The sequence below is a fragment of the Gorilla gorilla genome, chromosome 14, assembly GCF_029281585.2.
Source record: "Gorilla gorilla gorilla isolate KB3781 chromosome 14, NHGRI_mGorGor1-v2.1_pri, whole genome shotgun sequence".
NCBI lineage: Eukaryota > Metazoa > Chordata > Mammalia > Primates > Hominidae > Gorilla > Gorilla gorilla.
In genome coordinates, this window is record NC_073238.2 from 33456533 (window position 1) to 33481075 (window position 24543).

General features: G+C 34.8%; 1 pseudogene; it reads left to right on the forward strand.

Annotated features, from left to right (window-relative positions):
• The first annotated feature begins 7772 nt into the window (after positions 1–7772).
• LOC101154048 (olfactory receptor 4K2-like) lies at positions 7773–8718 on the forward strand (annotated as a pseudogene).
• The last annotated feature ends 15825 nt before the right edge of the window (positions 8719–24543 follow it).

Below are 24543 nucleotides of genomic sequence, written 5' to 3' on the forward strand. Positions count from 1 at the left end.
CAAAGTAGATTAAAAACTTAAACAGAAGACCTGAAACTATAAAAATACTTGAAGAAAACCTAGGGAAAAACTTCCTGGACTTTTGTCTAGGCAAAGAATTTATGACTAACACCTCAAAAGCCACAAGCAACACAAATAAAAATAGACAAATGGGACTTAATTAACTTAGAAAGCTTCTGAGCAGCAGAAGAAATAATCAGCAGAGTGAAGAGACAACCTCCTGAATGGAAGAAAATATTTGCAAACTGTTCATCTAATAGTGGACTAATACCTAGAATTTACCAAAAACACAAACAACTCAACAGGAAAAAAAAATTCCACTGGAAAGTGGCCAAAGGATATAAATAGACATTTCTCAAAAGAAGACATACAAAAGGCCAAAAGATATATGAAAAAATGCTCAACATCACTAATCATTATATAAATGCAAATCAAAACCACAATGAAATATTATTTTCCCCTAGTCATAATGACTATTACTAAAAACAAAAACAAAGCAAAACAAAATATAACAGATTGAAAAAGGAACTCTTCTACACTGTTGGTGGGAATGTAAACCAGTATAGCAACTGTGGACAACATTATGGCGATTCCTCACAAAAGTAAAAATAGAATTACCATTGGAAACAGCAATTTTACTACTGGGTATTTACTCAAAGGGGAAAAAAATCAATATACCAAGGGGATACCTGCACTCGCATGTTTACTGCAGTACTTTTCACAATGCAAAGATATGAGACCAACCTAAGTGGGGGTTTGGGCTTATGAAGGTGATAGTAAAAAGACTCAGGGTTTGTGAAGTTGGTGAGGGATTTTGCAAAGCTCTTCAAACTGCATGCAGAACTGCTGACCAGTGAAGATGGCAAGGTGGACGGCTCAGCAGCCAGGGATGTGCTGGTGAGCAGGGGCAGTAGCATGATGTGCAGGTGTACCCAGCAATGTTTGGGGTACTCAGGTCCCAAGTGGTGCTTGGAAGAGGTGATGAATCTCTGAAATAATTTCCGAGCATAATCTATTATCAAGCCAGTAACATACAAAATACAGAATGTTTCATGAAGATATCCTCCAATAAAAATCATGAAAAAATAAAACAGAAAACAAAACAAACCAACAAAAAATGTGGTGTATATACACAATGGAATATTATTCAGCCATAAAAAAGAATGAAATAATGTCATTTGCAGCAACATGGATAAAACTGGTGTGAAATAAACCAGGCACAAAATGGTAACTATCCCATTTTCTCACTTACATGCAGGAGCTAAAAAAATTTCATCACATGGAAGTAGAAAGTGGAAAAATAGATCACAGAGACTGGGAAGAGTGAGTGGAAAGGGCAGGGGAAAGAATAAACAGAAGTGCATTAAAGGATAAGATAGGAGGAATAAATTGACTGTTTGATAGCAGAGTAGGATAACTATACTTTAAAAAGTATTGTACTGGAGTGACGAACACCCTAAATATCCTGACTTAATCACTATGCATTACATACACGTAACAAAATTCCACACGTATCCCATAAATTTGTACGAATAAAAAAAGCTTAAGTTAGCTAAAAACCAAAACATAAAGCAAACAAAGAAAATGAAATAATATTTCTAATTCTTGACTACTTTAATCTGATTTGCCTTCAGACAAATTTTGAAAATTATTTTGTGAACTCAAAAATATCTCATGGTTTATTGAATTTCATTTTATAGGAGGGAAAATGTATGTGTTGAACGATGTTGCATTTTTCTCCAATACCATAATAAGTATTTAAATTTATTTGTCAATTTTCTTTTTTTAGAATAGTATAGCTTTTGTCATTTATAAACAACACACTTCTGTTTAAGATTATTCCTATTTACTTTATATAGCCTATTGTTCATCTGAATAGGTTCTTTTTGGCTACATTTTAACATATTACATTTTAATATATTACATATTTAATATAATGTTAAATATATTTATTTAACATTTAAATATATTTAAGTTCAATATATTTAAGTTCAATATATTTAATTGTTGAATAATTTATAAGAAGGTTATTGAATTTATTTTCTCATTTTGAAATTTTCCCTTGTACTGAATTATCTGGGTTTACTTTTTAAAATTCTACTTTATAAAATTATCTTAAAGTAAAATGGACCTTTTCTTTGTTCTGGTAAACAATCCATTAATTTTAGCATATATATAGATTATGTAATCAGCACCACAACCAAGATATAGAACAGGTTACTAATACCAAAAAACTCCTTCATGCTCTCTCTTTCTGAATTATTTTTATTTCTATTCTTTTTCTGTTTATTCTCTTGCCTTTTCCAGTATTACTCTAATAATAATTATACCTGTTTTCCAGGATTTATACAGTTTTCCAGGATTACTCTAATAATTACTATATATCCTTATTTTTTGTCTTACAATTGGATACATATTTTAGATTTACAGCTAGCCCTCTTTTTCTGTGGGTTCCATATTCTTGGATTCAACCAATAGCGGATCCAAAATATTAATAAAAAACAATACAAATAATACAAATTCAGAAAGTGATACAGTATAACAACTAGTTACATAGCATTTATATTGTATTAGGCATCATAAGTAATCTAAGATGATTTAAAGTATATGGGAGGATGTGTTTAGATTGTATACAAATATCATGCCATTTTAACTCAGGGATTTGAACATCCATGGATTTTGGTATCAGCGGGGGTCCTGGAACCAATCTTCTATGGATACCAAGGGACAACTAGAAAACTATTAAATCTTTAACCAGTTTTGTTAAGTTTCTAAAAAGTCGTTTCCTTTTTCTTCGTAGAAGGAAAAACATCTTAAAACTAAACTTGCTTCCTTATTTCAAAGAGTGCTAGAAATGTGGTCAGCTAGGGAAGATTTTCTTGGGGTCTATTGCCAGACCTGTGGGGAATGTAGGATGGATATGACACTTGTGAAGAGTTCAGTCTTTGAGGTATTTGGGAAACAAGTCGTGCTTAGAGAGCAAGCCACAGATAAATGATTGACCTGCAGGTAAATATGGCAAGACCCTTGGCTTATGGTTTTGGGTTGTGTATCCACATCTGTATCTTCCTGGATAATCCATTATGAACACTTCAAAAATAATGATAATTATTATAAACATCCCTGCTATTATTTCTACTATATTTTATTAAGTACTTTCCTTGTAGTAAGCATTGAACTGAATGTTTAAAGTTTATTTCTATAATTTAATTTTTACACTATTCGTCTAAGGTACTCCATACTACCTCTCTTCTCTCCTCCTGGCTGTGTTGGACTTTCCAACGTCCCCCTCCTTTCTATGATTCACCTATCCCTCGAAACAGCTATCAGTATTAGTTTGTGCTAATTTTTTAATGTATTGTCAGAAACTTTAATGCATGATACTTCCTTTAATACACAACTTCCAGTAAGCAAGTATTTGCTGGAGACAAATTGCCTTAGCCTAAAAGAATAATTTTCCAATTGTTGGATTTTGAAAACTGGGGCATAAATATGGGAATATTTCCATAACTAAAGGAGTAATTTTTGTTCCCCATATGCTCTGTAATTGACTGCCTTCAATGTTTTCTTCTCCTAGGCCAGTCCCAGTTGGTGTGCATTCCCACTTTAAATAGCAAAGACACACTTCACAGTTCTGGTTGCAACTCTGTGAAAAGTTGGGTCAACATTTTAATGACTCCCACTGCAAGTAGATTATAGTGTTTAATCCCTCATCTAGTAAATGTCACTGCTTTCTAAGGGGTTTTATATAAAGACAGGAGAAAAATATACATCCATACTCCAGGCTTCTGATGCTTACTAAAGAACTATGGTGATTTTAGTAGGCTTGTGAATCTCGGAGGAAATGGTGTTTTTGATGCTCGGTGCATAACTGGTAGGTTAAAAGCTAGATATGATAGGGTCTTCAGAAGCAGTTGTGGTTTGCAATCTTCAGATAGCAAAACAATTGACATTTATTTAATAATTATATAAAACAGAAACAATGGAGGAATAATAAAGAAAAAATTATATATGACTTAAAGACATAAAAATGGATGGTTCCATTAAATAGGAATTAAAACATTCTTTCTGGTGATGAAAAGGAGAAAAAAATATAAGTATAAACTTATGTATATGTTTAAATCAATATGAGTAGTTCCCAATAGTAAATAAATTGTCAGTAAAATAGAAATATTCAAATGTGTGAAGCTGAGGGTTTTCAATGCATTTAATATAAAAGGAACTGGTGCCATTTTCATATGAAAAATGCAATTTCAAACAGATGAAATTATTTTGGTAGTACATGGTCTTTTTCTAAATCCCTGAAATTAAATAGATTAGAATTTTTATTGCATGTTATTAATAAAACACACTATTTCTGAACAGCATTGTTAAATTTGGATTTTGAAACCTAGAAAATTCCTTAAATTTTGCCCAGAAAATATGCTTCAAGCTTTACATAGACCATCTAATATAATTCTCACAAGTAGAGGTCAAATCTTAGGCTACTGAGACATAAGTGAAGTCAAGAATACCGTAACTACTCTTAACTACTGGGCCATAGACTCCTTTTAAGAATTCTCGAATATCATTCTATGACAAAATTTAAAAATAATTTTTCTTTTTTTTTTTTTTGAGATGGAGTCTAGCTCTGTCATCCAGGCTGGAGTGCAATGGCGCCATCTCAGCTCACTGCAACTTCTGCCTCCCAGGTTCAAACAACTCTCCTGCCTCAGCCTCCCAAGTAGCTGGGAATACAGGCATGCACCACCACGCCCAGCAAATTTTTTAATTTTCAGTAGAGATGGGATTTCACTATGTTGGCCAGGCTGGTGTTGAACTCCTGACCTCATGATCCACCCACCTCAGCCTCCCAAAGTGCTGGGATTATAGGTGTGAGCCACTGCACCCGGCCAAAATAATTTTTCAATATTGACAAAACAATTTAAATATGTGCAAATAAATGGAGATGTAACCAGATTTTCCTCCACATGGGAAAACATGAGGTCATCTAAAGGAAAAATATTGCTGAGGGTAACATTTATTTGTACTTTTATTTTTGAGATGGAGTCTTGCTCTGTCTCCCAGGTTGGAGTGAGTGGTGTGATCTCTGCTCACTGCAATCTCCATCTTCTGGGTTCAAGCAGTTCTCCTGCCTCAGCCTCCCAAGTAGCTGGGATTACAGGTGCCGGGATTACAGATGCCCACCACCACACATGGCTAATTTTTGTATTTTTAGTAGAGACGGGGTTTCACCATTGTTGACCAGGCTGGTCTTGAACTCCTGGCCTCAAGTGATCCACCCATCTCGGCCTCCCAAAGTGCTGGGATTACAGGCATGAGCCATTCCACCCGGCCGTGAAAGTAATATTTAAAATTTTGATATTTAGTGTTCAATCACAGAATGAGTTAAGGATGGAATAATAAGGTAAATTATAATTAACTGAGTACAATTCATTTCCAGTACATTTGCTTCTGCACGGCAACAATTAAAAACAAATTAAAAATTTTAAAAATGAATCAGATTTTTTCCCATTTTTATTTTTCCACTTCTAACTGGACTCTGAAAGTTGCTGCAACAGAACAATTGGTATAATCCTTCTATTCCAAAATCAAAATGTGTAGTCCATGTAAAATTTGTGATAGTTATCCAAAAAAGAAGCCAAAATTGTTTTGGAACACTTGTTTTAGTTTTTACTGCAAATCAGATAAGACTTTTTCTTTAGACTAGAAACCATGCCACTACTTTTAACTAAAAGCAATCAGCTAATCTGCAAATTTAATCAGCCAATCAGTTAATTCAGAAAAAAGGGGGCACATAATCATAAAACTTATTTTTTCACTGAATTGATACATTGGCACTGTCAGACAGTTAAATCTATATGTGTATTGATCTACAATCTAAAATTTCAATAGTCAGTAGTCTCAGGCATTCATAATGCAAGATTTTCTTTTTTATTATTTATTTTCAAGAATTTTTGGAAGGATCATTGGGAATAAATTAATGGAAGAGAATGAAGAAAATAAAAGTCAAATAATTCTTTTCTTTTCTTTTTTTTTTTTTGAGACAGGTACTCACTTGGTGCTCAAGCCGGAGTGCAGTGGCATGTTCTCGGCTCACTGTAGCCTCTGCCTCCTCCTCCCAGGTTCAAAGGATTCCCCTGCCTTAGCCACCCGAGAAGCGGGTGTGGGATTACAGGTGTGTGCCACTATGCTTGGTAAATTTCTGTATTTTTAGTAGAGACAGGGTTTCGCCATGGTGGCCAGGCTGGTCTTAAACTCCTGCGCTCAAGCCATCCGCCTGCCTCAGCCTCCCACAATGCTAGCATTACAGGCATCAGCCACTGTGCCCGGCCCATTTTTGACTCTTTTTCCATTTGTTCATTCTTTGAGTTTATAACAATGATTTTATTCTTTTCTAAGCATATTGACTATAACTTAATTATTAGTATATTGATATTTTAAAATTTTTGACATTCGTCCACCACATTTCACTGACATAATGAAATCTTTTTTAGTGTACCTTGAAAACTTTCATTGAAGAAGGAATGAAATATTGCATTTTCAAAGACGGATAAGTTAGAATACAGGATTAGATAAAATTGCATTATCTATTATAATTAAATTATTATCAAAACTAGATAAATATTCAAATATATAAAGTGAAATATTCAAATGTGTAATATAACAAGGGAATTCATGTAGTTTTACATGTGGAAAAAGCAATTTAACTAAAAAAAAGATTTAGATGCATATAGACTTATAAATGCCTGATCTAACACTATATTTTTTTACTTAATTAATTTTGGTTTCATCAAATTTTCCAGCAACCCGGACAAATTTCCAGTTACTCAGCTAAAATTTCTGTAGTCAAAGGCTTAAATTTCATAAGGTGGCTGGCAAAGTAAACCCTACCTGGTCACAAAATTAGCTTTCATTTACTAGGGCTAAGTTTCATTTGCTTTGTACCACACTTTTGACTGTTTGGTAAAGACATTGATATTCCATAGGAAATAAAATTTCTAGAACTTGGGAAGCACTGTAAATGAAAAAATTAATTTTGAAAAATAATTCTGAGTTCTTAATGTATCTTTTTTGTTTTTTCTAGTTTAAAATATAGTTTTGGGTAGAATGAAGAGAATTAAAGGAGGGAGATTCTATTTTTAAAACATGTTTCTATGAAATAATAAATTACCAAAAGTGGAGAATAACTCTTGTAGGTTACAAGAATGCCTTTTGGTTATCAGTTGTCTTATGGAATTAAGAAATTAAAAATTAAATAATTTATCACCCTCATAAGATATTAAAAGGATCTTCTGAAATCATTAAAGTTTTAGTTAAGTCTAGTGTTTAACAATAGTTGATTCAAAATATTCACATTTTTGTGTGTAAGAGAAACCTTTGAGAGTTCAACACTTATTTTATTTTTAGTTTTATTTACATGCCTTATTCAGTAGAGCACACAAATGTAATGTAATCTGCCTCAATAAATGTGTATTACATAACTCTTTAAGTAATATTCAGATAGGTGTATAATTGTATGGGCATGTGATGACTACAGCTCAACGTGTACTGATGCTGGTCAAAACCAAGAGGTTAAACTTTTCAGATTATATCTGGTAGCAACCGTTAAGTGATTCCCCACAAAAATGTTTACCCTGAGAATTTTTAGTTGGATTCTAGTAATCAATCTTCAAGCGAATGATAAGTTAATATGTGGTTGTAGAAATATCACATTTTCAAACTCTGTAATTTTGTTCCTTTTACAATTATAAAGCCGAGTCTGCAGATGAATGGAGGGGTTCAACTATTCCAGAGTATCTGAATTCATGTTACTTGGACTTACTGATTCTCCTGAACTCCAGATATTCTTTTTTTGTGGTGTTTTCTGTCTTCTATTTAATGACCATGTTGGGCAACTGCCTGATTTTGCTCACTGTCCTATCCACCTCACACCTTCACTCTTGCATGTACTTCCTGCTCAGCAACCTGTCTCATTGACATGTGCCTGTCCTCCTTTGCCACACCAAAGATGATTATGGACTTTTTTGCTCTGCGTAAGACCATCTCTTTTGAAGGCTGCATTTCTCAGATCTTTTTTTTACACCTCTTCAATGGGACTGAGATTGTGCTGCTGATCTCCATGTCTTTTGACAGGTATATTGCCATATGTAAACCTCTCCACTATTCAACAATTATGAGCCAAAGAGTGTGTGTTGAGCTTGTGGCACTTTCTTGTTGGACAGTGGGCTTTCTCCATACAATGAGCCAATTAGTTTTTCCCTCTATTTGCCCTTCTGTGTTCCCAATGTTGTAGACAGTTTTTTCTGTGATCTTCCTTTGGTCATCCAGTTAGCTTGTATAGATATTTATGTTCTTGGGACCTCCATGATTTCAACCAGTGGTGTGATTGCTCTTATAAGTTTTCTGCTTTTGCTCACCTCCTACATCATTGTTCTTAATATTGTCAGGGACTACTCCTCCACAGGATCCTCCAAGGCTCTTTCTACCTGTACAGCACATTTTATTGTTGTGTTAATGTTCTTTGGACCCTGTATTTTCATTTATGTGTGGCCTTCCACAAACTTCCTGGTAGACAAAATTCTCTCTGTTTTCTATACCATCTTCACTCCCTTTCTGGATCCACTTATCTATACTTTGAGAAACCAGGAATTGAAGACAGCAATGAAGAAGAAACTGAATATTCAGTATTTCAGTCTTGGGAAAACTGCTCCGTGATACTTCATGCAATAAATAGCGATTTCCTTTGTGAGATATAATATCAACAGTTATGTTCTTAGAGCAATCAAAAAATTAAACTTAGAATTTACCTTTCAAATAATTTAGTTTAAATTTATGAAAAGAAGTCAGGGATAAGAAATGTGCGACATCTTGACGAAAAGTTAGCGCAGTGTTTACAAACCTTTTGAGTTATGGGTCTATTTGATAATCTGGTGAAATGTAAAGGTGATTTTCATAGAAAAATGAACATATCATCAAAATTGTGAACATAAATTCAGGACTTCATAGACCTCTGGATCCTACAAACATACCTCGGATTAAGACTAATTAAAGAAACCTGAGATAAAATATGAATCTCCTGTTTTCTAATCCAGAATACTCCCATTCTGTACAGCCTTGTGGTACTCTGATGGTGTTTAGATTAATTTAGAAGTATAATTAGCAGTGTAGGACAAAACAAGTATAACACTGGAAATAGTTTTATGGGAAAATTTATACTGTGAAGAGATTATTTTAGGTAATGTTCAACAATCTTGATTTAAGGGGTTCAGTTGTTTGAGTTCTGTGTCAACTCTGAAAATAAGAGAACAGTTCAAAGATTCAGAAATTTAACAATACAGTTTCTTAATAGGTGTTTATACCACTATCACACTTCATAATTAATATAGTAAATAATCAAATAATAATTTGTAAAGTTTAAATCATAGTAAACTACTCAAATCTGACTGGCTTTCAAAATCGGGCTGAAAATTATAAGTATGATGAATTTATTTACTACCAAGACTCAATGTTTGGGAAAAATGTTAGCTATTAAATTAATCATAAGTTTTTCATTTCCAAAATAAATATTGCAGCATATTATTAGTCTTAGAAGAAGCTTTGTGTCTAATTTTCAACATAATATAACCTATGGAAAGAAAGGGAAAAAAGAATTTAAGAAATACATAGCATGATTCTCCCTAATTTGGTATATTATTGATCATGTTAAATAGATTTTTTATTACAAGAGAGTCTTCGGAAATCAGCCAGCCAGTCCAATTTTCTAACAGCTGAAGTATTGAAGGTCCAGAGAATTCACAGGACAGATTTAAGGCTGAATCACTGTAAGGGGCAAAGACATTTCTGTAGACAAACATGGACCCTGGAATTAAATCTTGATTCTGTCATTTCCTAGTTGTATTATCCCTGGGGATTCACTTTACCTCTCTCCCTTTTTCATCTCTAAAAATATTGTAAAAGGTAAATTAAATATTTGTCATGACTGCTTTATGGAAAGTAATACAGAATGGGTTCTAAAAATGTCTTTTCTATTTCCCTAAAACTTCTTCCCAAAATACATCTTATATTAAAGTAGTATGCCTTTGAAGAATAACTTCTTTCAAAAAAAGTCACTAGCAGCTTAAATTCGATATTCTAGTTTTAGCATGTCTCTAAGACTGCAGCTTGTTAAGACATATGACAGAAAAACAAATAGAACGTTTTCCAGTTTTTCATTACTAATATGGTAGGGGTGACAAAACTAGGTTAGATTGCATGGTATTTTGATATACTGATAAAAATGTGTCTACTTAAAATGACTGACGTATATAAAAAGAGTTCGGGAAGCAATCAGTCATCATAGATTTGAACAGCGAGTAGCATAAGAAAAACACGATTTTGCCTTGCAAAGAAAGAAATGGCATTAATAGTTTTGCCACTTAAAAGTCCAAGATAATTGTAAAACATGCTTCAACACAACCTCCAATCCAAATATTTAACATTAAATAATGTGCAGAAGCTTATGAAGAAATGTAGTGTTGGAGCTAGATAGAAAACCACATTTTAAATTTGAAACACTAGTTCATTTTAACAAATTATAGACATAAAGTCCTTGCCCATGCCTATGTCCTGAATGGTGATGCCTAGGTTTTCTTCTAGGGTTTTTATGGTTTTAAGTATAACGTTTAAGTCTTTAATCCATCTTGAATTGATTTTTGTATAAGATGTAAGGAAGGGATCCAGTTTCAGCTTTCTACATATGGCTAGCCACTTTTCCCAGCACCATTTATTAAATAGGGAAGGCTTTCCTCATTGCTTATTTTTCTCAGGTTTGTCAAAGATCAGATAGTTGTAGATATGTGGCATTATTTCTGAGGGCTGTGTTCTGTTCCATTGATCTATATCTCTGTTTTCGTACCACTACCATGCTGCTTTGGTGACTGTAGCCTTGTAGTATAGTTTGAAGTCAGGTAGCATGATGCCTCCAGCTTTGTTCTTTTGGCTTAGGATTGACTGGGCGATGCGGGCTCTTTTTTGGTTCCATATGAACTTTAAAGTAGTTTTTTCCAATTCTGTGAAGAAAGTCATTGGTAGCTTGATGGGGATGGCATTGAATCTGTAAATAACCTTGGGCAGTATGGCCATTTTCACGATATTGATTCTTCCTACCCATGAGCATGGAATGTTCTTCCATTTGTTTGTATCCTCTTTTATTTCCTTGAGCAGTGGTTTGTAGTTCTCCTTGAAGAGGTCTTTCACGTCCCTTGTAAGTTGGATTCCCAGATATTTTATTCTCTTTGAAGCAATTGTGAATGGGAGTTCACTCATGATTTGGCTCTCTGTTTGTTATTGGTGTATAAGAATGCTTGTGAATTTTGTACATTGATTTTGTATCCTGAGACTTTACTGAAGTTGCTTATCAGCTTAAGGAGATTTTGTTCTGAGACAATGGGGTTTTCTAGATATACAATCATGTCATCTGCAAACAGGGACAACTTGACTTCCTCTTTTCCTAATTGAATACCCTTTATTTCCTTCTCCCGCCTAATTGACCTGGCCAGAATTTCCAACACTATGTTGAATAGGAGTGGTAAGAGAGGGCATCCCTGTCTTGTGCCAGTTTTCAAAGGGAATGCTTCCTGTTTTTGCCCATTCAGTATGATATTGGCTGTGGGTTTGTCATAGATAGCTCTTATTATTTTGAGATACAGCCCATCAATACCTAATTTATTGAGAGTTTTTAGCATGAAGCATTGTTGAATTTTGTCAAAGGCCTTTTCTGCATCTATTGAGATAATCATGTGGTTTTCGTCTTTGGTTCTGTTTATATGCTGGATTACATTTATTGATTTGTGTATATTGAACCAGCCTTGCATCCCAGGGATGAAGCCCACTTGATCATGGTGGATAAGCTGTTTGATGTGCTGCTGGATTTGGTTTGCCAGTATTTTATTGAGGATTTTTGCATCAATGTTCATCAAGGATATTGATCTAAAATTCCCTTATTTGGATGTGTCTCTGCCAGGCTTTGGTATCAGGATGATGCTGGCCTCATAAAATGAGTTAGGGAGGATTCCCTCTTTTTCTATTGATTGGAATAGTTTCAGAAGGAATGGTACCAGTTCCTCCTTGTACCTCTGGTAGAATTCGGCTGTGAATCCATCTGGTCCTGGACTCTTTTTGGTTGGTAAGCTATTGATTATTGCCACAATTTCAGAGCCTGTTATTGGTCTATTCAGAGATTCAACGTCTTCCTGGTTTAGTCTTGGGGGGGTGTATATGTCGAGGAATTTATCCATTTATTCTAGATTTTCTAGTTTATTTGCGTAGAGGTGTTTGTAGTAGTCTCTGATGGTAGTTTGTATTTCTGTGGGATCGGTAGTGATATCCCCTTCATCATTTTGTATTGCGTCTATTTGATTCTTCTCTCTTTTCTTATTAGTCTTGCTAGTGGTCTATCAATTTTGTTGATCCTTCAAAAAACCAGCTCCTGGATTAATTTTTTGAAGGGCTTTTTGTGTCTCTATTTCCTTCAGCTCTGCTCTGATTTTAGTTATTTCTTGCCTTCTGCTAGCTTTTGAATGTATTTGCTCTTGCTTTTCTAATTCTTTTAATTGTGATGTTAGGGTGTCAATTTTGGATCTTTCCTGCTTTCTCTTGTGGGCATTTAGCACTATAAATTTCCCTCTACACACTGCTTTGAATGTGTCCCAGAGATTCTGGTATGTTGTGTCTCTGTTCTCGTTGGTTTCTGGGATCTAATTAAACTAAAGAGCTTCTGCACAGCAAAAGAAACTACCATCAGAGTGAACAGGCAACCTATAAAATGGAGAAAATTTTTGCAACCTACTCATCTGACAAAGGACTAATATCCAGAATCTACAATGAACTCAAACAAATTTACAAGAAAAAAACAAACAACCCCATCAAAAAGTGGGCAAAGGACATGAACAGACACTTCTCAAAAGAAGACATTTATGCAGCCAAAAAACACATGAAAAAATGCTCATCATCACTGGCCATCAGAGAAATGCAAATCAAAACCACAATGAGATACCAGGTCACACCAGTTAGAATGGCAATCATTAAAAAGTCAGGAAACAACAGATGCTGGAGAGGATGTGGAGAAATAGGAACACTTTTACACTGTTGGTGGGACTGTAAACTAGTTCAACCATTGTGGAAGTCAGTGTGGCGATTCCTCAGGGATATAGAACTAGAAATAGCATTTGACCCAGCCATCCCATTACTGGGTATATACCCAAAGGACTATAAATCATGCTTCTATAAAGACACATGCACACGTATGTTTATTGTGGCACTATTCACAATAGCAAAGACTTGGAACCAACCCAAATGTCCAACAATGATAGACTGGATTAAGAAAATGTGGCACATATACACCATGGAATACTATGCAGCCATAAAAAATGATGCGTTCATGTCCTTTGTAGGGACATGGATGAAATTGGAAATCATCATTCTCAGTAAACTATCCCAAGGACAAAAAACCAAACACTGCATATTCTCAGTCATAGGTGGGAACTGAACAATGAGAACACATGGACACAGGAAGGGGAACATCACACTCTGGGGACTGTTGTGCGGTGGGGGGAAGGGGGAGGGATAGCATTGGGAGATATACCTAATGCTAGATGATGAGTTAGTGGGTGCAGCACACCAGCATGGCACATGTATACATATGTAACAAACCTGCACATTGTGCACATGTACCCTAAAACTTAAAGTATAATAATAATAAAATTTAAAAGAAACAAATTATAAACTCTTCCTTATGTCAGCTAAGCAAATAAAAAAAAGTTAAGGTGGAAATGTACTTTTACCTCATTTTGACTTTTCTGCCAAAATTCTCATCTTTGTTTTTGAATATTAATCTCTGCTCCTGAAATGTCAATCTTTACTTCAATAATTATTTGTTGGACATGTACTCTGTTTCAGGCCCTCACTGGGTGCTGGAGATCCACTAGAATACAAGATCTGTTTCTGTGTCTTTGAGGGACATGTATCCAGCAATTAGTTACATCAGTCCCTTGTAGATGTCAATTCCAGTGTCACAAATTTCTTGTTTTGCAACGTTGAGCAAGTTTTTTTCAATGTTTCTAAGCCTCAGTTTTTTTACCTACAAAATGTAATAATATTTAACCATTAGTAATGTTGTGAAAATTAAGCAAAAATACATGTAATGTATTTAACAATGCTTGGTGTTCATTAATGCTTTAATATATACTAACTACTTATATTATTGTTGCTGTTGTGTTAAACATGCATAAGACAGCAGGTACTAGAATGGAAATAAGGGTTCTTACTTGAAATTAAATGGCAGAATTTCATACTGTAATAGGATGTATCAATTTACCTAGTATTAATTATTGTTAAAATACTGGATTTTTGTCAATTATTATTAGTCTTTGATGCATTTCTGTAGCTAGCATTGTCCTTTGTATGTGTTGGCCTTTGCATATTTTTCCAAAGAAGTATTACATACTTTTGGGGTTTCTTATTTTGAATTGAAGAATATGCCAAGATTGCATAAAAGGAAAAATAATAAATAACACTATGTTCAATAGGTCAATGTCTTGTTTTTTGTTTTTTTTTTCACAGCAATGATTTTAAATAAAATAAACATAGTTTAAAAGTCTGAAGTATTTTGTCCTTCATCTCTTACCTATTCAAAAGATAGTAATGGAAATGCTGTCTTCTATAAATTAACTGAGAAGTAAATGACTTAATAGTTATCTATTGAATTTTTTAAAAACACGTTAATAAACAAGGCAGACTTTGTCCAGATTTATAAAAATATAACAAATTGTTTATTTTGAGACATAGTAGAATGTACTGTTCAGAAAATTGTTAAAAATAGAACCATAAAATTAAAGCATGAAGTAAGACATTTCATCTAATAAAAGCCCTAAAGCTGGAGAATAAATAACCTCTACCAGGGAATTTCTGGTAGAAGAGCTCATCTGGGGGGAATCAGCTAAGCCCTGAACTGTGCCCTCAAAGCCTTACTCATGGAGCCTAGTTAAAATTTCTGGATAAATAAAGCACATCAGATTAGCCATTCTTCAACTTGTTCCACATGCCAGTATCTGAATATGGCTCTCACATTTGCAGTACCCTTGACTCCTCCTCAGACTGCAGTTTAGGTGACTCACTTTAGAGGCCTTGTCATCAAAGAAGGAAGATGAATCAGAGGTACAAAGAGAAGAAATTGGACGTAGAATGAGAGGAAAAATGGACGCAGTCAAATAAATAGTTAGCTATTAATAAATTCACAATTTTGATTCTCCTTTTTTCTCATCCACTACTCCATACAATCCACTAAATAGTCCTCCTATTTTAAAAATATATATTGACTTAATTTATGTCTCTTCATCTCTGCTGCCATCTCCCTAGACAAGGCAGTTGTCTAGGCTACTAAGACAATGGCTAGCCAGCTATCCCAACACCATTTATTGAATGGAGAATTCATTTTCCATTGCTTGTTTTTGTCAGGTTTGTCAAATATCAGATAGTTGTAGGTGTGTGGTCTTATTTCTGGGTTCTCTATTCTGTTTCTTAGTCTATGTGTCTATTTTTGTGCCAGTACCAAACTGTTTTGGTTACTGTAGCCCTGTAACATAGTTTGAATTCAGGGAGCATGATGCCTTCATCTTTGTTAGTTTTGCTTAGGATTGCCTTGATTATTCAGTCTCTTTTATGGTTCTATATGAATTTTAAAATAGTTTTCTCTAGTTCTGTGAAGAATGTCAATGGTAGTTTGATGGAAATAGCACTGTATCTATAAATTGCGTTGGGCAGTATGGCCCTTTTAACGATATTGATTCTTCCTATCCATGAGCATGGAGTATTTTTCCATTTGTTTGTGTCATCTCTGGTTTCTTTGAGCAGTGTTTTGTAGTTCTTCTTGTAAAAATATTTCACCTCCCTAGTTAGCTTTATTCCTAGGTGTTTTATTCTTTTTGTGACAATTGCAAATGGAATTTCATTCCTGATTTGGCTCTCAGCCTGACTGTTGTTCATGTATAGGAATACTAGTGATTTCTGAACATTGATTTTGTATCCCAAGACTTTGCTAAAGTCGTTTATCAGCTTAAGAATCTTTTGGGCTCAGATTATGAGGTTTTCCAGATACAGGATCATGTCATCTGCAAACAGGGATAGTTTGACTTCCTCTCTTCCTATCTGAATGCCCTGTATTTCTTTCTCTTGCCCAATTGCCCTGGCCAGAACTTCCAATATTATGTTGAATAGGAGTGGTGAGAGAGGGCATCCTTGTCTTGTGCCAGTTTTCAAGTGGAATGCTTCCAGCTTTTGCCAACTCAGTATAATGTTGGCTGTGGGTTTGTCATATATGGCTGAATACTTTGAGGTATGTTCCTTCAAAGTCTAGTCTGTGGAGTCTTTTTATCATGAAGGAATGCTGACTTTTATTGAAAGCCTTTTCTGCATCTACTGAGATAATCATGTGGTTTTTGTTTTTAGTTTTGTTTATGGAACATTACTATTTTAAAATTGATTTAGCTATTAGATTCTCACTAGATCTTATTCAGTGTGTTCAGAAAGCACTTGTATTACTATATCACCATTGAAAAAATATTTGAATACTACAGTTTAGTATAATTGATTTTCTTTGTGTTCTTATATTCTTAAGTTTAATTTATTTTTAATTGACAATAATTCTACATATTTATGTGGTACATAGTGATGTGATACATATAATATGTAGAGATAAGATCAGGGTAGCTAGCATACCCATCATTTCAAATATTTATCATTTTTTGTTGGGAATAGTTGATATCTTTTCTTCTAGCTATTTGAAAATATAAAGAATATTATTTTTGGCTATAGTCATCCTACAGTGCTATAAAACATAAGAACTTATGTCTCTAATCTAGCTGTGATTTTGTGTCCTTTAACAAATGTCTCTTTTCTCCTTTTTTCTCTACATTTTTCAGCCTCTAGTAATCTCTATTCTGCTTTTTCCTTCTGTAAGATCAAGTTTTTTTGTTGTTTTTTTTTGTTTTGTTTTTGTTTTTGTTTTTGAAACGGAATCTCGCCCTGTTGCATAGGCTGGAGTGCAATAGCACGATCTCTGCTCACTGCAACCTCTGCCTCCGGGGTTCAAGCGATTCTCCTGCCTCAGCCTCCCGGAATAGCTGGGAACGCAGGCACCCGCAACCATGCCCGGCTAATTTTTGTATTTTTAGTAGAGACAGAGTTTCGCCATGTCGGCCAGGCTGGTCTCAAACTCCTGACAGGCGATCCACCTGCTTCGGCCTCCCAAAGTGCTGGGATTACATGCGTGAGCCACCGCGCCTGGCCAAGATTAACTTTTTAAAATTTCCACAGAAGAATGAGAACATGTGATGAACAGCTTTTTGTTCCTGCTTTATTTCACTTAACATAATGTACCCCAGTCTCATACATGTTGTTGCAAATAACATGATTGTTATTTTTATAGCTGAGTAATATTCCATTGTATATTTGTACTGCATTAAAAAAATCTCTTCATCTGCTGTCAGACACGGGTTGATTCCGTGTCTTGGTTATTGTGAATAGTGCTGCAATAAATATGAGGCTACAAATGTCTCTTTGATATACTGATTTTCTTTCCTTTGGATAAATGCCCAGTAGTGGGATAGATGGATCATATGTAGTTCTATTTGTAGTTTTTTTGTTTTCTTTTGGTTTGGTTTTTAAAGGAAACTCTGTATTGTTCTTCATAGTGGCTGTGCTAGTTTATTTTCCCACCAATAGCGTATAAGAGATCTTTTTCTGGCTCACGCCTGTAATCCCAGCACTTTGGGAGGCCGAGACAGGCGGATCATGAGGTCAGGAGATTGAGACCATCCTGGCTAACATGGTGAAACCCTGTCTCTACTAAAAATACAAAAACTTAGCCGGGCGTGGTGGCAGGTGCTTGCAGTCCCAGCTGCACGGGAGGCTGAGGCAGGAGAGTGGCGTGAACCCTGGAGGCAGAGCTTGCAGTGAGCCGAGATGGCACCACTGTACTCCAGCCTAGGCAACAGAGCAAGATGCCATCTCAAAAAAAAAAAAAAAAAGAGTTCTCTTTTCTCCACATCCTCACCAGAATTTATTATTTTGTCTTTTTGATAATAGCCATCCTAACTGGGGTGAGACAGCCTATCACTGTGGTTTTGATTTGCACTTTCCTGATGATAAGTGATGTTGAGCATTTTTTCCACATATTTATTGGTCATTTGTAATTCCCTGTATATTTTACCTTATGTGTACAAGATATTATTCTGAGAAGGGTCCAGACTTCACCAAACTTCCAAAGGGATATATGATGTATTTGTATATGCACACACACACACACACACACACACAGAGCTAAGAATCCCTGGAGTGGGGATCAAGAGCACCATAACTGAAACTGGATTGCCTGATTTGAATCTAGCTTTTCACCATTTTCCAGGTTTGTGGCTTGGGGAATGTTAATTAGCTTCTCTATTCTAATTTTCTCATCATCTTGTAAGCAGAGTTTGTAAGTTACCAGGCTGCAAGCCATAACTGTCCTCTATTCCCAACGTGTTTCATGTTCCCTAAAAGATTTATAAAGAATCAAGTTAATTACCAAAATTAGATAGTGGAAAATTTCACAAATAAATACAGATTTATTTATTTTCACGAAAAATGAAACAAACAAATATAAGCCCGGCAATATTTGGCCAGAATTCCAAGTTGGAGCTCAGCTTTTAGATCGAATTATAACCAGAGACCTCATCTCTCTGTTTTGTTTTGCACCAGGCCACTCCATTCATGTATATTACACCAGCAGTTCTGCCTACATGAATAGAGCAGCCTCGTGCAAAACAGAACATGCCCTTTCTACCACCATGCCTACAACTTTTTTTGCATTTCTAACTCTCACTTTACTGTAATCCACCCTTGTTCCTAGCCTTTCATGCCTTACTCTCAACAAACATTAGCATTTGTTGAATCACCAGGAATATAATGTTTTTACAAATTATTCCTGTATGAGACTTTAGGTCAAGCAGGATCATAGAATCTGTTATACTTTTATCCTCTTCTTGTTTTATACCTCTCTTCCTTGAGTCCTGATTCGTTTTCTGTTTGTACTCTAGCAGAAATCTGTTTTCAGTCATTGGCATTTCATTATACACTGAAGAGCTATGCTAGCTCTTCCAAGGATATGTCTAATTATAAGAGGATAGGATTTTTCTCTAGGTGAAGTATCTCAGAATTAGTAGGGAGGAGATGACTGTCATAAGTTGAATTTTCTGCCTTTTCGGCTACTCTCAGTAAAGATAATCCAAGAAATGTTTTTTGGCCCTTTTTACATATCAGAATCTGTGAGATGCACTGAGGAAACAAATGATAACATAACTTTCCTATCCTTGAAGAGATTATATTCTAACAAGAGGAAAGATAATTGCCATGGTGTAAATTTGCATGTAGTGATATGGGAACCTAGGAAAAGGCAAGTCTAAATGTCCCTGGCAAAGTCAGAGTAAGCTTGGAGATCAGATGTAGTGCTGAATTTGAGATCTGGATGAGAGGTTGGAGTAAAATAAGCCAGGAAGGGAACAGCATGGACAAAGGCAGAGGAGCATAAAATGCCCAATGAATTCAGGACCTACATTTGGTTTACTATTTCTGGAGCACACGATATTAAGTTAGTAGTAGCGGAAAGAGAATCTGTGCTGATAGGAGGTGGTCAGAGCCTTGGATGCTACTATAATAAAGACATTAGGCATACTGTAGAGGTAATAGGGAAGCATTGATTAAGTGGGGGCAGACTATCAGCAGCTGCTTAACTTTTATCCAGTTTCTGCTGTGAGAACTTTTTACAGACTTCTCGGGTGATTTGCTTAGGATGTTTTATCTTATTTTTCCCTGTAGTGGATAAAAGGATGCTAAACACACAGTCTGCACTTGAAGACTGTATTGGAGCTACAGAAAAAAAGTTATCCTTGTTCTTTTTGTCTCTTTCCACCCCTCCTGTATAACTTTGAATTTGCTTGTTTTGACCAACATACTGAGACTTGGCTTATGTGGAGTTATGTGGACTATTAGCCTAAGTAATTTCCAGACCGAAATCTCTCTTTTCCCTCTTATTACCTTCTTTCCTCAATGCCTTATGTCTTGAAGCAATTTCTCAGAGTCTCTCTACCTCCCATATTCTGAAATGACCTTATTGGTTTATGGAAATCTGTTCCTCTGCATTGCAATTCTTGCATTTTCACTGATGTGGCAGTTGGTGGAAGCCTAGACCTTAAGATGATAGAACACCTGGAGGGGAGCAGGAAGGATTGCCGAAGAGATCTAGATATCCCTCATGAGGGAGGCACTGCTCGGCACTTGTTTTTCCAGGTGTGAAGCATTCTGACTTGATACTAATTTTGACAATTTTCATCCACTATTGATGAATATCATATATTTATTTATTCTCAAATATTTATTACTGAAAGTTTATAATGTGATGGCATTATTTTATGGATTACAGAAAAAATAGCAGTGAGGCTGGGAAATAGAAAGCAACAAATTACTACAATGTAGGATTCTGCCTACCTCCACAGCCCTATTTTGCATTTTTCTCCTCCTTGAACACTAACTTCCCTTGTCTTCCAGTGTGCCAGGCTCCATTGCTGTTGGGGCCTTTTCCAAATGCTATATAGCTACATAATGATATCCATTTGCTCAATCTGCCCATGTCCTGTATATGTACCCTCAGGACTAAACCTTGATGGAATTTCTCCAAGAAGTCTTCCAATGACCACAGCAACCGGGGAAGGTTCTGGCATTATATGTTCTTTCGCTATTCTATACATGTTCCTAATAGTGCACAGCATAATTATAATTAGAAATGATTTTGCTATTCTTTATTGAATACCTTTATATCCCCCCTCTAGACTGGAATTCCTTGAGGGTAGAGCGAAATACATCATATTTACTCTCTATTGCCAACAAGTAACAGAAGGCCTGGCATACACAGATACTCGTGCACTTGTTGAAATATTAAATGAGCTGCAATGATAGAAGTATCTGCAGGTTAGTTTTGGAATATAGAGGAGGGATTGGCCAATTATGACAGGTATAAAGGAAGGTTAATTGATGTAACAGAATGTGGTGATAGTCTAGTAGAATCTTAAAATAGGATCTTAGGACAGCAGGGTTGAGGGGAGAGCATTCTAGGCAAAAGGAAGAGCATATGCAAAATGTGGAGGGTAAAACAACATGATGTGTTCTGAGAAGCAGATCTCATCCATCAGTTTAGAAGAAAAAGATGCTGGTTAGGAGACTGGTAAGATATGAAGCTAAAGATTTAGGCATTTAGATAAACATTAAACTACTTATAAAGGCAATTTTCTATTTACAAATATGCATACCTTTTGAAATAAAATCTTATTACTGAGGATTTATTCTATGAATATGTCTGGATACGCAAGAAATGGTATATGTTCACTATTACTTATCATGGCACTATAATAAAATAAATAGAAAACTTCATTACCTATCAATAAGATACAAATTAAATAAATTATCCATAGAGTGAAATAATATGAAATGGTAAAAATAATTAGAACTCTCTGTACTGATATTAAAAGCTCTCTTCCATACTATTAAGTAAACAAAAAAAGTTCAGATATGTAAAATGAATACTCATTTTAAATGATAAGAGGCAAAAAGTATTAATCTATATTTGAATCTGCTTGTATTTGGTTAAAGAAACCACAGATATGGTAATAAAAATTAAATAAAATTAATAAAGTAGATTCAGATGCGTTTATGTTTGTGCATGTGTATGCATACATGCAAGGGAAACTGGAGAGGTAAGAGCAGGGATGGAAAGCACACTTTCAATTTTATATATTTTGATACTATTCTGATTTTTTTTATATTACCTTATTTTTATTTTAGTATTATGTCATGCATCAGTTTTATCTTCTTATCAAAGTTGATATACACCTTTCTTTATAGAATTTCTTATCAATATCTTTTTTTATTTAAACAGTTACATTTTTAATTATGAACATGACAATTTCAGCAAAAATAATGTACCAACTTTGTGCCAACAGTAGTGGAGGATGCAAAGGAAGGCAAAATCTAGTGGTCTGGAGAATCTTCCAATTTAGTCAGGAAGACATGCAGCACATAACTAGGTGTATGTTTAAGTATTTTACCATAGATCTACAACATTCATGACATAATCTCAGCTACACAGTGCAATAGGAACACCTTAAGTATTGTCAGGTGAAATAAGAAAATGTAAGTGATATTTTAGCAGTCAGTTATGCTCACTACCTGGGTGATGAGATCATTTATACCTCAAACTTCAGCATCATGCAATATACCCATGAAACAAACCTGTACATGTACCCTCTCAATATAACGTAAAAGTTGAAATTTTTTGTACATATTATGGGGTACATGTGATGTTTTGATACAGGCATACAATGTGTAATGATCAAATCTGGGTAACTGAGGCATCTATAACCTCAAGCATTTATCATTTCTTTGTGTTAGGAGCATTCCAGTTCAACTCTTTTAGTTATTTTTAAATATACAGTAAATTATTGTTAATTATAGTCACCCTATTGTGCTACCGAATACTAGACCTTATTCCTTCTAACTGTATTTTTGTACCCATCAGCCATATCGTCTTTATCTCTCCCTCCGCACTACCCTTCCCAGCCACCATTCTATTCTCTCCGAGTTCAATTTTTTTAGCTCCCAAATATGAGTGAGAACATGTGATATTTGTGTAAGTCAGCTTAATAGACAGCTTCTGAACAGCTTGACTAAAGAAACATACATTGTGTTTTTTTCTTTTTTTTTCCTAACTAATGTTGGTGAGGATGTGGATAAAAGGGAACCTTCGTATGCTCTTGGTGGGAATGTAAACTGGTACAGCCATTATGGAGAACATTATGGAAGTTCCTTAAAAAACTAAAAATAGTACTACTATATAATCCAGTAATCTCATTCCTGGGTCTATATCCAAAATAAAGGAATTCAGTATATTGAAGAGATATCTGCTCTCTCATGTTTATTTCAGCACTATTCACAATAGCCAAATATGGAATCAACCAAAGTGTCTATCAATGGACGAACGGACAATTAAACTGTGGTGCACATACACAGTGAAATATTTTTCAGCTATACAAATGATAAAATCCTGTTATTTGCAAAGCATGGATGGAACTGGAGGACATCATGTTAAGTGAAGGAAATCAGGCATGAAAAGACAACTATCACATGTTCTCACTCATATTTCTCACTCATATCTCAGCTAAAAAAAATTGAGCTCATAGAGAAAGTAGAATGATGGCTACTGGAGATTAGGAAGGGTAGTGGGGAGGGAGATATAAAGAGGATATGGTTAATGGGTACAAAAATACAGTTAGACACAAGGAATAAAGTCTAGTATTCGGTAACACAGTAGGGTGACTATAGTTAACTATAATTCATTGTGTATTTAAAAATAACCGAAAGAGTTGAATATAATTTTAGAAAAACATTTTTTTCTGTATATATATATATATATATATATACACATTTCTGTGTATCTGTATATATGTAGAAAATATTTTAAGCTATTAAAGTTAACTAGTGCATTTAGCAATGTTGTTTGATAATGGTTAATTTTTCCCAAATTGATCCATAGATTTAATGCAATCTCAATCACATTTCTAATAATATATTTTAGCAAATTGACAAGCTGATTCTAAAATTTATATGCAAATACAAAGAGGAAAGAATATCCAAAGAAATTCTGAAGGAAGGCATACGCTACATATATCAAGACTTTCTTCAAATTTTGAAAGAAGACACAAGAACTCTTCATATATGGTAGACTATGTCATCCTTTGAAACTTTCTTGACTATTCTTGCCTCTTTGCATTTCCAAAGACATGGAATTAACCTAGATGCCCATAAATAGTAGACTGGATGAAGAAAACAAGATACATATACACCATGGAATACAATGCAGCCATAAAAAAGAATGATATCATGTCCTTTGCAGCAACATAGATGAAGCAGAAGGCCATTATCCTAAGCAAAGACACACAGAAACAGAAACAAAAAACCAAATACCACATGTAGTCACTCATAAGTGGGAGCTAAACATTGAGTAGGAATGGACATGAAAAAGAAAACAATAGACACTGGGGCCTATACAGAGAGAAGGGTGTCAGAAGGGGGAAAATCCAAAAACCACCTATTGAGTACTATACTTATTACCTGGGTAACAGAGTAATCTGTATAACAAACATCTGTGACATATAATTTACCTATAAAACAAACCTGCACATATACCCCTGAAATAAAAATAAAAGTTAAACAAAAGACTATATATTGAAATCTTGTATTGGTAAAGAAAAAAGAAACATGCTAGTGAAACACATTAGAGATTCTGGGAACAAAAAAGAAAGTATATAGTCACCTGATCTATGAGAAATAGGATAATGAAGAGAAGAAACAAAAATATGATGCTTGGCAATTATACTCCTACCTTGAGCAAACAACTACAAAAAAGCTTGGCTCTAAATT